Source organism: Capsicum annuum, chromosome 1 (genome assembly GCF_002878395.1).
Source record: "Capsicum annuum cultivar UCD-10X-F1 chromosome 1, UCD10Xv1.1, whole genome shotgun sequence".
Taxonomy (NCBI): domain Eukaryota; kingdom Viridiplantae; phylum Streptophyta; class Magnoliopsida; order Solanales; family Solanaceae; genus Capsicum; species Capsicum annuum.
This window is the reverse complement of record NC_061111.1, coordinates 22,074,523-22,089,846: the sequence shown is the minus strand read 5'-3', so window position 1 is coordinate 22,089,846 and position 15,324 is coordinate 22,074,523. Positions and strand designations below refer to the sequence as shown.

The 15,324-nt window shown below is 27.2% G+C and overlaps 1 pseudogene; it reads right to left on the bottom strand.

Annotated features, from left to right (window-relative positions):
* Window positions 1–7,414: 7,414 nt before the first annotated feature.
* The window catches only part of LOC124897275, a 28,876-nt pseudogene continuing 20,966 nt past the window's right edge, over window positions 7,415–15,324 (bottom strand).

Sequence of the window (15,324 nt, the reverse complement as noted above, 5' to 3'; positions counted from 1 at the left end):
CACTTTCAACATAAAGTGATTATGTTGAAAGTGTATTTAAATAGAAATTATTTTTGAAGTATTAGAATTAAAAATCATAAATAATTCACGTTATTATGTGTTAACAACTTTAAGGTTATTTAAGTCATTTTGACAACAAAAAAGTGATTGACAACACTTGTTTACCAAACACATCAACAATTTTTTTTCAGTTTCAACACTTCTATCCAAACACATATCTGCTTAATTTAAAAGCACTTATTTTAAGCTTTTAATTACTTAAGCTAAAAAGTAATTTTTTTAATCCTATCCAAACGGACTCATAGTAGTGTTTTTTTTATGCTTGTTCTTTTTCGTCAAGACCAAAAAGAATGTCTTTCCTCCCCCGATAGGTGATTTTTGAAATAAAATTTATATATTTGAAGCTATGTAAAAAGTACAAAGAACCATAATTATTGACATTTCAAATATTTAAAAGATCATATAAGAAAACTATAGTCAAAGAAATATTTGTTTGAACCCCGAAATTCGAAAAGTAACATATAAATTGAGATGAGTGTACTAGTAATTTTACCTTTCATAATATTAGGCGTGTGCTAACACGAGCTCTCTTTCCTTGTAGTAATCTAGATCTATATCTATAATCTATATTTATAATCTATAATCTATAATATATTAAAAGTATCTATAATCTATAATCTATAATAATCTATATCTATATCTATAATATATTAAAAGTGTGAAGACCCTTAGAAAAGTGATTTAAACTTTTTACCCTTCATTAAAAGACTCTGCTTTAAACAAAATCGTCTTTTTACTTTTTTTCTATAATTATTATTTAATTTAAACTTAACTTTTATTGATAAAGATTTAATTTTATATTATAAAATTTAGGTTAAAATAATTATTTAATTATTAACTTTTGTTGATAAAGATTTAACTTTATATTGTAAAATTTAAGTAAAAATAATTATTTAATTATTTCATTTTAGAATTAGGAACCGATTATAAATCCTACGTTACTTTATTTTTGAAAAATAATTTTGCTTTTGAATGAACCATGATACAATCGGTCACTTTTACTTTAAAAAATAAAAGAAAAAGACACTTTGGTTTTAAAATATAATTAGGGAAACCCAAGGACATCAAACTCTACTTTTTTTATTAGCGGAATTTGATTTAAGATTAATTATAATATTTAACACTTTTAAATTAATTAAAATATTACCTTATATAAAAGATAATTTATATAATTCTATTTAAGTAATATTTTGATTAAATTTTACCCTAAAAAAATAGTCTTTCGTCTACTTCTATTTTCTTTTTTCTTCTTATTTTGATTTTGATTCAAGTTGTTTGCTTGCATTATGCTAAAACTGTCAAATATAACGAAATTACGGAACAAATTCAAAATAGGTTTCAATTTTAATGTTGAATATTTGTTTTCTCTTTTCTGATTAGTTGTTTTACAGGTGGTAGATGAATATTGATCGACTTTGAGAAAATTTTTGTGCAAAAATTAGATTTAATTGTATTATTTTGATATCACTAATATCATATTGTTTTGTATGTTTGGTCGGACTTTGAGGATTTTTTACGTAAATGTTAGAGTTAATCATATTGTTCTAATATCTTACTTTTTCTTTTTTGCATAATACAGGTGACAGATGGATGTCGGTCGACTTTGAAATTTTTTTTGTGTAAAAGTTAGGTTTAATTGTATTGCTTTGATATATCTATTATCATGTTTTTTTGTTTTAGTTTACAGGTGATAGATGAAAGTCAGTCGGCTTTAAGAAATTTTTTATGTCAAAGTTAGATTTAATTGTGTCGTTTTGATATTTCTACTACGTGTTATTTTGTTGTAGTTACATATGGTAGATTAATATCGGTCAGCTTTGAGAAAATTTTGTATAAAGGTTAGATTTAAGGGAAAAGACTTGTTCCCCCCTTAAAGTTGTCACCAATACTCACTTTAGCCATTAAACTTAACCTGTAATTATTTATGCCCTTATGAGCTTTGAAATTTTTTATTTTGCTCCCTTAACGGTTGATGTGGCAATTTATTTTTAAAAAAACTCAAAACGCGTTTCAGTAAAAAAAAGTATAAAAAAATTAAGTGGGACCCACTTTAAAATTTTCAACTATTCTTTTCTTTTTCTTCTTCCTTGCACCTCACCATCCGTATGTCTTCTTCTTCCTCACACCCCACCACCCCTATGTCTTCTTCCTCATACCCCACCATCCCCTTGTCTTTTCCTTTCAAACATCACCAAACAAGGAAAAACACAAATCAAATCGAAAAATAAAAGATCAACTGAACGAGCTTGCTTTTACTTTCCAACACCACAAGCAAGGAAAACACAAATCAAATTGAAGAAAAAAAGAACCTGACCTGTCCGAACTAGCTTTCAATTTCAAACAACAAAAGCAAGCAAAACACAAGTCAAACAGAAAAAGTTCAGCTCACTGAACTTGATTTTAATTTCAAATAGATGAAACAAGGAAAAAACACAAATCAAACATAAAAACATCAAACCAACATACTTGCTTCTAATTCCAAACAACAACAGGCAAGTAAGACAAAAATCCAATCGAAGAAAAAATATAAGCTAAAGAAAGCAAGTACAAATAATTAAACATACGTACCAGATAAATCTTGCTACCTTCACTACCAAATTTAAGCAACTCCTTAGCAGATTCAAGAGCAGCTTTCAAACATATCAATGATTTCTTACAATCAGAGCTGGGGGTTTGTGGAGTGGGGTGGGGGCGTTGTGGTGGGGAAGGGGTGGGGACTCAGCAACGTCGGGGGAGGGGAGCTGCGGGGTTTGTGGGGGTGGGGGGAGGGGGAGTTTATATATTTCTATTATTTCTTTTCTATTATACAAACCTCTTGCAATTACCAAAAAAACTCAATTATTTTCACTTAATTATATATCATGCCCCAATATATAATAATTTTATTATTTTATCATAATAATTTAAATATTTAATATATTTTATTAATTTATATTAATTAACTATAACTACATATTGAAAGTAAATTTTTTTTATTTATTTAATTATCTATTATGTTCAAAACTAATTTGTTACCACAAATCACAATAATTAATAACTTAAAATATTTAAAAGACATATAGAAATTTTATTAACTCTTATCAAAAGACCCCTCTACTTCCACTTAATTACATACCATGCCCCAATATATAATAATTTCATTATTTCATCATAATAATTTAAATATTTAATATATTCTATTAATTTATATTAATTAACTATAACTACATACTGGAAGTAATTTTATTTTATTTATTTAATTGGTTATCATGTTCAAAACTAATTTGTTACCACAAATCACAATAATTAATAACTTAAAATATTTAAAAGACATATAAAAATTTTATTGACTCTTATTATTTTAGCAGTGTCACATAAATTGAGATAAAAGAAAAAGTATTTCAAATCATAATAATTAACAACTTCAAATATTTAAAAGATATATAAATTTTAGTTGACTCTCAAAATTGTATCGAAAGTCATACAAATTGAGACACAGGGAGTAAATATATTATTTGATAATTACGTAAAAATTATTATAAATCACAATAATTAACAAGTTAAAATAATTTTTAAAAAATAAATAAAAGTTCTATTCAACTCTAAAATTTTTATCGGTGCAGCATAAATCATGACAAAATAAAAAATTATCTTAATTAATTGCAACTAAATATTTAAAGTAAATCAATTTTATTATTTTAATTGACTTTTATATAAAAAAAATAATCATTTTATTTATTTATTTATTTATTTTAGTAAATTTAAATTTTAAAATTATTTTTTTCTTATATAGAAATACTAATACTTAAACTTAACTTTAAATTTTCAAAGTACAAAATTAATAATTTTAATTTAATAAAATAAATTTCTAATGAATATTTTCTTAGAATTTGTGTTGGGTCAATGTGTATCAATTTAAAAAGAAATAAAGAAAAATATATACTAAAATTTTATTATTGTGAAAGATAAATATAATGCACTATCCAATAATGTTTAATAATATCATATTTTGCATATGCAAATATAGCATCCCGTATTTAATTAATATACTATTCCGATGAATTGTCGATGATTACTATTAGATATGATAAAATTATATTAATTTTTATAGTAATAACATAATCAATCACTCTTAATTAATTATTATGAGTCATCTAGGTATTAAGAAAATAAATAATATTTAATGAAAAATTAAATAGTCATAAAATACGAAATTAACTCTTAATGTTTTAAATTAAATTTTCGTCTTTCGAACGATAATTTTACTATATTACTCCTTATTATAAGTCATTTATGTATTAGAAAAAAAAAGAATAACAAAATGATATGTCAACATAAAATATTTGATTAACTATCAAAATTATATTAGTGTCACATAAATTGGGACGGGACAGAGGAAGATATAAAACAACATATATTATTTGAAAATGAAATAAAAAGTACTATAAATAACAATAATTAACAATTTTTTTTAAAAAAAATTGACTGATTTCTACTTCAGCTGCTTCAGTCGTGATTTTACTATATCACCCCTAATTAATTATTATGGTCATTTAAGCATTGTGCCACATAAGTTGAGATAGAAAAAATATTTTAAATCACAATGATAAAAAATTTAAATTATTTAAAAAATATTATTGGTTGTCGTCGACACAAAATTCTGGACAATGAGAGTAGCATATATTATTCAAAAATTAAATAAAAAGTATTATAAATTACAATTTCTAACAACTTAAAATATCTAAAAACAATTTAATATGTTATATATTTCAAAAAAACTTACATGAAAAATACTAGAAATCACAATAATTAACAACTTAAAAAATTTAAAAGATATAAAATATTTGATCGACTCTTGAAATTATATGTCATTGAAATTGGAATAGAAGAAAAGTATTATAAATCACAATAATTAAAAAGTTAAATTATTTTTAAAATATAATTGACTATCAATGCCACAAAAATTTAGACAAGAAAAGTAACGTTTATTAATTTGAAAATTACATAATAAATATTATAAATTACAATAGTTAACAACTTAAATTATCTAAATACATATTAAAATAACATATGTTGAACTTATGCTAGATTATGGATGAATCCTAGAAAATATATGCAATCCCTTTATTAAAAAATTTTATTTAAATATATCAAGATTGAGAAGATAAATAAATATCTTAATGTTGGGCCCATGCTGACACGGGCCATGCTCCTCTAGTATATATATATATACTAGTGAGCCTTTACCCGTGTTATGCACGGGCGAAAATATAATGGCAGATAAATCAGTTATGTTTCATAATATGTGGTACAAAGAGTTATGCTTCATAGTATGTGAAACAAAGACTACATTGTTATGTTGTTAGTTTGCGAAAGTACTACATATAACCATTTGTTAGTACAAAAAGTGCCAAAACTGAAAGTTATTGCTACAGGAGTGGTACATTGTTGGTTGGTTGTAGAAACAATATTTTCTTGAAGACAATAGTGTAGAACTAAGATCTGCTTTTGTGAATTGAACTTCTTAAATGTCTTCTTCTTTGGGTGTTGTGTTGCAACATCACGTTCATAGTTGCCTATTTTAGTACAAAAAATCAAAACACGTTAAAAAATTTATTAAAATATAAGAAAATAATAGAGAAGTGTATTTATTAAAACCTTAATGGAAAAGCAGTTTATAGATTGCCACAAATTGGAAATAGAAATATAAGGTAAAGTTACATATAAAGGTGAAAATACAGGATTTTTACCTCTTTAAACTACTTATTGTTCTGGCACATTGCAGCATCATTAATGACTATCCTGCCTCCTTTTCTTATCTAAAAAAGGTTTAAAAAGAATAATAGGAACATAAGTGGTCATTAGCAAAATAATATTAAACCTCTTTCAAAGTCCTCCAAAGAAACACTACTCTTAGAATATTCCTATAATCAAGCTAGTTTATTTAGAACAGTGGTACCTTAGCAAAAACTTCTTAACCAATCTCAATCTAACAGAGGCATTGTTTCTTATCAATCCATCCCTAACCACATAACAGAACTTTTGTTCCTAGATCTTGGGTTTCTTTCATACCAAATATAACCAATGAAATCTTTGACTAAAAGAATCTTTATACATCATGTTGTATGAAGAATATTATTGTTCAAATTTGTTACGGCAAATGCAAGGAGACTAATTCTGCCTTGTGGACCTCAAAGGATTAAGGAGCATTTACTACTTGATTACAGGTTTTTTGGACAATGGTGAGAGTTCTTTCTAAATATTGTTGGTATATCATGGATTATGCCTTAGAAGATTCAATATTTATTGAAAATATGGCAAGGCCAAAAAATGTCAAGAAGTATGAAGTATGGAAGACCATTCTTATTTGAATATTGTGGACCACATGGATAGAAAGAAACAATGTTTTAATTTGAAGGGAAGAGAAGTTGTATCTCTACCGTCAAGAGCAAATGTTTGCATAATTTGTATTTTTGGTGTAAAATTAATACATTAGAAAGTATGGATCAATATTTGGACTTCTTGTATCTGTTGGTTGGAAACATGTAGCTTAAAAAAGAAAAGCATTGTGTAGCCCTTAATAATAAAACTGAACATATGAATACAAAGTATATAACTGAACATATGAATACAAAGTGATCATTTACGTATAAGAAAAATTAGTATAAAGCAGAGTTCACAATAGTAAGTTGTCTATTTTGGAATCTGCAACTGATTTTTAGATAGTTAATTATTGCCTTATTAAATAATTGTTGGTTGTTTTCTAAAGTAATCAAACTGTAGTTATGATACAAAAATGACTTAAAATACAGACACAAATAAGGTAATACATCTAAACCCAACATGCTAATATATGAAATAGATTATAAAGATCTACCCTAATAAGGAAGTTAATTATAAAGTCAATAGTATCAATTTCAAAAGGACACAATATATTTGTAGGTAATTATCAAGTAATTAGTTACCTACCAATATATTAGTTAATCCTCTTCAGCTTAGGACATTTATAGCTAAAGCTTCAGTTATATTCTAATCTATTTTAGACTCCTAAATCAAATCAATTCACTAATCTTTTGTTACAACTTTGTATTTGAAGGGCATAGATTGAACACAATGTAAATCAAGATATGCAACAAGCAGAGGTTATGATAAAAGGTCCCGATCTCAAAAGAAATGCAACATTATGAGCTATTCATCGAAGTGGTATACTTATTAACTTTGGTACAGGAAAGAAATAATAATAACAACATACATTAGAGTTATTAGTCAATAACAAAAAATTAAGACAACTCTCAGATTCAAAAGTGGTTTAGTGAATGGAATGTATATTTATATTAGAAAAGAGTAGATGAGAAAATACTAGATAGACATAGCATCAACTGGCAGCAATGGATTTGGCAAAAGGCCTGTGATTATGATCAATATCATGAAATATCAGAACTGGAAGCTGCAATAGACCGTAAACAATTATCTTGATCAAGAAAGACAATTCAAACATAATTTTGTTGATTGATTTAACTTATATATGTTAGCTAATTGTTACGAAAAATTACTTGATAATTATCAATTTCAAAATGAAAAATCCATTTATTCTTTTGGTAGGTAATTATTAAAAACCGTAAATTAATCAAATAGTTACGTATAAATTGAGAAGGGATACAAAAATAAATTTTTGATTTACACTTACAAATACTTTTGATTTCCAAAATCACAGATTGTTACTGGGTTAGTAAGAGGGTCCCCACATGCAAAAACAAACAATGAAATAAGGGGAAAAAGCGATAGTTTGCTACATGAATTTAGTAGTTTGAAATATTTTTTACCAAAACATTCTGAGTCTTCAAATACCTGATGTAAGACAATTTTGTCCTCTTAACATATGAATACATTTGGAAGAGAATATAGTTCAGTAATTTGTAATCTTTCAATACGGAACAATAATGAACTAAAGAAGGAATTGTGTTAGAATGTATATTAAGGAGATGACTGACCTATTGGGCTGTTGGGTAGATGATAGAGGGTAAGTTGGTAGTTCTTTTCTCCAAAAATCTTCACAGTGGTGCAAACAAGGAAGAACAATATTTCACAAAATTCACAAACTCCTTTGTTCCATAAAATTCAAAAGTAACTGTAAAAGAAAAGTTGGCCAACCTGCAAATATATTTAACAAAAATGAAAGAGAGTGTAATACAAGTAGTGAGAAAATATTATAGTAATTATATTGAAGATATTATAAATATTGAGAGAAAGAATATGAAAGCAATTTGTTTGCAACATTTTATTTTGTTTTCATTGGAGTCGATGGTTTCATTTTTTATTTCATCTTGAGCATGTTCTGGCATTCACTTTGTTGTTCGACTTGTTCAATTGAAGAAGTAGAATCTTTTTTTGCTTCTTGTTTCCTTCTTTGATATGAAATGTGGATGGTGCAGGAAGAGAGGGCATGTTGTTTCCTTTTTCAGTACAGGCTAAAATGTAGACTTTTTTAGAAATTGTATGATCAGTGCGGGAAGCTATTTTTTTTTACTTGAATTCTAAACAAATTCTGATTTCATCTGATTTCATCATTTTTACTTGATTGGGACTCATTCTGTGGAAAAAGATATTTAGTTTTTCTGTTTGTTGAATAATTATGTTGATGTATATATTTGATGGTTAATTTTTTTACCTTAGTTGAAGCAAGCTCGTAAATCTGTTCTGCTGTAAGATACAATATTTTTTCTCCTTATTTTCCACTTATAGTTCTAATATTGAGCCAGTGTCATCTTTCAGATTTACATCGAATCGACACCTGAAGTAGTATGCATTAGTACTTTAGTTAATAAAGAGAAATATGTTATTGATATTGTGGGTGTATGTATGTATAGTATTAGTACCCAAGTACCTGGGAGTCAGCATATTTCTCTCATGACAATTCATATAGTGAAATTTTCTCTTCTCTGTATTTCGTACTTCATGGATGCAGTTTGGGCAGCCTAAGACATAGAAATATTTGAGGTTGTTTAGTAAAATTATTTTTGCCTCTGTTATGAAAGCATGATCCTGTGAAGAAAGTGTTATTTACCATGAGAAGGATAAATTTTACCATAAGTCATGAATTAGGTGAATAGAGATGGTACGAACATCTTGTTGTGACTGAATGACAGCAATTGATACTATCTCTTCATCTGCTGGAGCAGATATCAGAGATCCAGATAGGGATGTGCTTCTCGTATCAAAAGAGTTGAGCCTTTCAGCATTTTCTGCAACCCTGCTTCAGTTGGTGTTTGATGAATTTTAGCATATCAATAATAATGTACAAATTAGTACAAAGTAGAGTAAAGTATGTTGATACCATGAGTGCAGTTGAAGGCATTTTAAATATGGTGGATCAATTTGTAGGGTTGTGTTAAATTTTGTGGTCAACGATATGTCTACAATAATTATAATAACAACAATGATGTTACAGAAGAAAACAAAAGGTAACATAAGTAAATTAATTATAGTATGTTCGTTAGTTTACCATTGTACTTGGATACTCCAACACGTCTGATACAGATGATTGGATGTTGTTGAAACTGTGCGAGGAGCTTCTTGCCTTCTTCTTCAATAAGAATTTTTTTCCATAAGGTGAATGTGTAAGCTTGTTTGCTGAGTATATTGTAGTAATTAATATATTGTATAATTTTTTTTTGTAAAGTAAGAAAAATTATGCTAAGTTTGACAAATATGCTTACTCGGTATTAATAACAAGGAGTTCCTGCAATCTTTTTTGAATGCTGATAACATATTCTAGAGCAAAACAGCTGACAACTATTGCTAACAAAAATTGAGAGTATGGATTAATTCGTAGAATATCCACCAAGTTTTCAATAACAGATTTGCCTAGCTTTTCTGAGAATGCCATTCTATTTACTCTCCCATTCTCATTGTCATAGAAATAAAATTATAAATTTTTGGCTTTATTAGCTGCAGTAGTAAGGCTAGGTAAAAAATGATATATTTGTCCTTGTACCTTAAATGTGTAAACACCGTTAGTCATATTTACCAGCTCCTTATTATACTTTACGCCAAGTGAGGTAAAGGCAAACATGTTATTGTATTTTCTAATGTAAGTACGAAAATATTTAGATTGTTTAGATTGGTCATAATAAAGATACTTTAATGCAGGAGGTAGTTGGTGTGAAGCCAATTTTATGAAACCATTTTTACAATAGAAGGCTGGAGTTTCTTATTAAAATATTTTGGCTGCACAAAATTTACTATCTGAAACATGTTTTAAAATAGTGGGAGAGGAAGGTAATTGGTTGATATTCCAACAACCCATTTGTGTTGCTTTGTGTCCTGCAACATTTTAGACTCATAAAAATTAAACATAAATGGTGGTAAGATATGAAAGTGAAATTTGATTTAACCAACCATTTATAGAAGCAGGAGGTTTATACCTAATATATAGAGCAAGTTGAGGAAGAGTCATGTTGTGAGGCTCTGAAGAAGGAAATGATGAATTAGAGGCGCTAGCAGTAGAATTTTCTGTTGTAGGTTACTTTTTTGCAGTCTGTTGTACTCTTCATCATTCAAGAAGTGTTTTTTTTGTTCCGATGGCATTTCTCTGTAAGCAACACGACATCAAAGATTTCTCTCCATTTGGGTATTAGTCATTTTTCTTTTTATTTGAGACATTTGATTTCACAATATTTTCATTTTATACTTTTTTGTGGTTGTTTTTTTAATTCCTACAAACAAAAGATATGGTTACACAATAGGATTAAAAATCAAATAGAACAAACTTTGGTTATGTAATTGGAAACATAAGATCATAGTGTGCATTGAATACGAAAAGGCAAAATAAGAAGACATCTCATTTAAATGTGGTAACTAAAATATTACCTCCTGAGTGAAACACTGTACAACAGTAAAAGTAGAGAGTTTGCGTACAAAAGCTACAACTGCAAAGAAAGAAAAACAAATAAGAGTTTAAGACTATTAACATTTTTTACTCAAAAATTATTTCTATAACCAAACGTATAAAAGCTTCTACGACTTATTATAAAGATTTGAATTGATCTTAGTTATTATTATTCAAATATTCATAAATGAAATTATCAGGATTTTATATATAGTATTACATATTAACATTCTTTATTCAAGAATGTAAGTATCATTTATGTTACAGATTCTTATTATCTCCAAGGTCTTCAATTACGTATTCTGTAATCCTTGCATATGACTTACGATTTAGTGTAACTACTACTACATGTAGTACTATATGTAAAATCTTGATAATTTTATTTATGAGTATTTGGATACTAATGACTAAGACGAATTCAAGAGTTTATTCTGGACATGGAGTTGGAGACAGGAATATGAGTGACGACGATGAGAATAAAATGGCTTGGCAACTGATTACCTAGTGGGGATTCCAAGCAAAGATACTATTGGTAAGAAGGATAGCTGAAGTTGGTAAGAATAAGAGAAGAATTACATTGGCTGGTAAAAATGAAGTAATTCTGAATCAACATATTTGTCGATGCCGTTGAAGATGGCACCGCAAAAACGGTTAAAAAAAAGAAATGCCAAGAAAATATGAAAAATGTAGAAAATAGGAAACAAGCAGCAGTTCGAATAAATTAGGGCGCAAAAACTGAAAAAACAACAAGGAAGTACTATTTGATGGGACAGAAATTCGGAGTATGACAACAGAAAATTGTACATATACTAATGGGATATATTTGAGCATAAAGCGAAAGAATGGATGTGGACAAACAAACTGATGCCTATGAGAGTGAGACAAAGCAAAAGGATTCTATAATACCTGTGCACTTCACCTAAGTAGTACGCAGGAATGTTCCTAAAGGATGACTGCACAATAAAGTAGTAACTGGCTGCAATTATTTTCAAATATATGACTTGCATTTAGTAACAGACAATTTTCAAATAAAGTTTCTATATTCGTAAAAGAAAGAAAAAGATCATGAAAATAGAGGAAATAATTGACCAAATCGTAAAGATGTAAGAATGAAAACCAAAAGGGAAATAGAAAAAGAAAGAAAAGCAACTATCATAGGAAACTCATTCCATTCCTAAGTTCCAAAGACAAACTAAATGTTGTATTCGACATCCCAAAGATCCACTTTGAAAGAAATTTTCATCATTTACACTTGACTTATTGAAGAATAAAAGTAAATATTGTATATTAGCGGTACAAAAAGGGATCTGCTTTTAAATAAAAATAATTATTTATTTTCATCATTTACACTTGACTTATCAGTTAAAAATAATTAAATAAATAAATTTACATTTTGTGATTTTTTTATTATTATTTTTTATTTTTTATTTTATTTTTTATTATTATTTTAAAATAAAAAAAATCAAAAATATATTTTCTTTTTAAATTTTAATAAATAAGCTAGTAGTTTTAGTATTACCTTAATTATATTTATTTTTGACTCTTTATAAACTTTTATTGAGTTTTCGTAAATATAAAATTAATCAGTTATTATTATTATTATTATTATTATTATTATTATTGTTATTATTATTATTTTCTTATTTATTTATTTATTTGTTTTGTTTATTATTATTATTATTATTTTCTATAATAGTAATTTTAAAAAAATAATAAATAAAAATTTACAAAATTTAAAATCCTAAAACTACTCAACCTCTTTCCCCCTTATCTGTCTCCCCCCTTAACTGTTCCCACCAAAAATTCCTTTATTTAAGAGAATTCCCTCATCTTCAGAAAAGATATACGTATTATTCTACCTACAGACCATCACCATCACTGACAGAGAAAAACACAAACAGAAACTAGTACATTGAACATCAGACCATCAGAGAAAAAGAACAACTAAACAAAAAAGAAAAAAAACAACCAAACAAAAAAGAGAAAAAAAAGCAAAAAATAAAGAAGAAGATAAAGAGGAGAAAGAGTCGTGGTTGCATTCGAGTTTTTCGATGACGACATTCTGATTTTCATCTTTAATTAACTTATCATACAAATTCTAGTTCAGATCCTTTTGATTTATTTTTATAAGTTATGTTATTAATCAAAATCATGATCAAAGTTAGTTAGAAAAATGTAATCTTAATTAATTTGTAAGTGATTTTCAATTGCTATGTTGTGATTTGTTTGTTTACTATTTTTTTTGGTTCGTTTTGTTAATTGTAAACATTAGAGTGCACACACGTTGAAGAAAATCATGGAGACATAGATTTACATAATGAAAACAAAGAGAAAGGAGATAAAAAAAAAAGAGGATAAAGAAGTGAAAGGCTTAGAAACAGAAGGTGAAATAGTGGAAATCAGTTAAAAAAAAAAAAAGAGTAGTAATAACATAAGAGTCGATAAAAGATTATTTTTTTTTAAAAAAATATGCATCACAAGATATATATGTATTTATAAATTTAAAAAATAATAATAATAGAGCTTTAAAAACAATTATTTATGCAGAAAAACTAGCATTTTTAAAGGTTGTGGTATAAAGTTAGAGTATTACGTTCTTAATCTAAGTTTTCATCGACTATTAATAGGCTCCTATTCGGATTCTTTATTAATTTTTTTAATTTTTTTTTTTGTGAATTAAAATATGAATTAATTTGTGTGAGCATTTTCACGTATCGTGTAGTAAGTAGAGTCAATTATTTACATGATAGTATTGTAAGTTGTGTGTCTTAACTTTTCAAGCTTATTTATTTGTTTCGAAATTTGAGAGTTTATTAAAATGATTGTTGACAAAAATAAGGCTAATGAATCCTAATTGGATCATTTGTGAATACTATTAATTTAATTTATTTTTATGTATGTTATTTTGTGTATTTATGCCACTGTTAATTTGAGTTAATGTATTGATAATGGTGTTTAATTAGAACTAGGAAGTTAAAAATGGAATAAAGCTAATATACCATCTTAGAGTTTAAATCAAAGTTAACTATTGACCTTTTGATTTTAGATTAATCCAGGAAAAAATCGCTACAAATCTTCCTCAATTAAAACTTCTTTTTCGTTTTTTACTTTATTATTTAATGTTTTGTAGTATTTTTAATTTATACGGAATTTTGGTCTTAATATTATAATTATATTTTACATGTTTGTCGAGTGACACAGATTGTGAAAGTATATTAGAAAGAAATTTAGCTTAAACTAATATTTAATATCAAATAGTGTGAAGATAAGACAGATAAAATTGCAAATTTATCCTAATTCATCGCGTAAAAAAAAAAAGAAAGAAGAAGGGAAAAAACTATTTTGTGAGGGAGCAAGGTAAATTGCAGATTAATTCAAAATTCGTTGCAAATGTTAAAATAAAAGAGCGAAAGAGTAAAAAAAGAAAGTAGATAAAAATGGCCTCGAGTTTACAAGAGACGAATCAATGCCTTTAACGATAGATGAGCTTTAGGCAAGTTTTAAAATGTTTATCTCGACTAAAAATGCGGAGTACGCATCTTTCTCAGACGTGTAAAAATAATTCAAGGATGTAATAATGCACCTTAACAAAGATTGTTTTAAGAATAACTTTCACTAGCTTAATATAAGAGATATAGATAAATATTATCGGTATAATAAAAATGAGCGAATTAAGGCCTTCAAACATAATCTATTAAAATAGTTTAAGTTAAGATAAGTCCATAAAAGCGACCGTGCTAGAACCACGGGACTCGATGGGTGCCTCACACCTTCCTCTCAGTAAACAGAATTTTTTATTCGGTCTTCTATTTTCACAGACCAATAAAAAGTCATTTCCTTTTGGTTAGGGATTCAATAAGGTGACTTGGAACACCATAACTCAATTTCAAGTGGTGACTCTGTAAATAAAATAATCTCTATTCAAAATCGTCAATTTAATTGAAAAAATCCTTCGACTTCAATCCTCGGACGAAAAAGGGGTGTGACAGTGAAATGAAATCTTTCGTTTGGAGTGTGGAAGACTAAAACGGATTACTAACATTAATATAGTTGTTATAGTCTAAAATGACCATTTCTACATTGGTCGTCGCCTTACATACATATTTTATATAGAAGAAGAAATCAAATGAAAGTTTTGTCAGTGGTGATCATGCCAGTATTTATCATAGGGGGACTCAAGAAAATTTCAGAAGTATGATGACGAGCCCATTGAGGCAAAACCAGGAAAGAGCTCGAGCACTGGTTTGTCAAACAGTGGATCGAAGAAGGTTAGAGATAAATATAAGTACAAGAAGTCAAAGACTGACCTCAACAGCTGGGGTTTCAAACTTCTCCAACTCTATAAAATATAAAGATTCAGAATATAAAGACTCCTCACAGGCAATATTAAAGAAGTT